The sequence below is a fragment of the Papilio polytes genome, unplaced genomic scaffold (genome assembly GCF_000836215.1).
Source record: "Papilio polytes unplaced genomic scaffold, Ppol_1.0 DF823288.1, whole genome shotgun sequence".
NCBI lineage: Eukaryota > Metazoa > Arthropoda > Insecta > Lepidoptera > Papilionidae > Papilio > Papilio polytes.
In genome coordinates, this window is record NW_013525916.1 from 749,645 (window position 1) to 750,689 (window position 1,045).

Consider the following 1,045-nt stretch of genomic DNA (forward strand, 5'->3'; position numbering starts at 1 on the left):
AAAAAACTCTTATTAGTTATGCCTATAATACAAGGATATTGGTTTTACAGCTAAAATTTTAAACATATTGCATGCACCTATCATGGTGCTTTAAGGTATGTCATAGAGCTCCCTTATGCCAGACTACTAAAATATCTGGACAATTTAAGTGCATTGTTTTAATAAAGTTTTACAATTGATAATGAAACAATTGAATTAAAAGGAAATAACGTAGACAAACAATATTAAGATTTCTTCCACTATTTTGTACAATCAGCTGCATAAATCTAGTTAAAATGCTAGAAACTTCTGTTTCAAAACCTATACAAGTTTATTAAGTATACATATTTGTGCGGCTGACTGTACTCATTGCTGAAGAATTTAACAAAGAATGTGATATTCATGTAAATGACACCAACAGATTATGTCAAACCATAGACAATAACAAATAAACCCATTGTTACATAAAAAATGTCATCACCGCATAGAGATGATTTATTAAGTTATTTTCAAATTATCCCGTGATTTTTTAAAATTACCAAAGAAATTAAAGAATAACCAAAATATGTTACAATCACCAATATTAGTAGACATTGAAACTAATTTAGAATACTCACTTAGCAGACTCCCTGACAGCATTGAAAAGAAAACAGTATTTATTAGAAAAAACCAGAATAATAAAGAGAAAAGTATATAAATCCTATATGTCTCCTATAAAATCCTATAAAATATGTGTTTACATATAAATTTCTTTGTTACAGGTCTTTTTATGTCCCTTATACTAAAAGCTCCATGTATTTATACAATTGAAATTTGAAGATACTTGACATACTCAATTTAAATAAAAATAAACATAAACATAAACATAAAAGGGATTAAGAGCCCGATTCAAAAAGCGGTTATTTTAGAAACCGCATGCACAGTGAGGAGGTTCCTGTCTCTGCAGCCCTGACCACTGGTTGCTTGAGTCACCGTATTCCGCAGCCAGTGGTGCTCTATTTCTTATATGATTTATTTTATTTATTTTTATATCAAATCTTGTAAAATGTATTATATAGAGAATAAG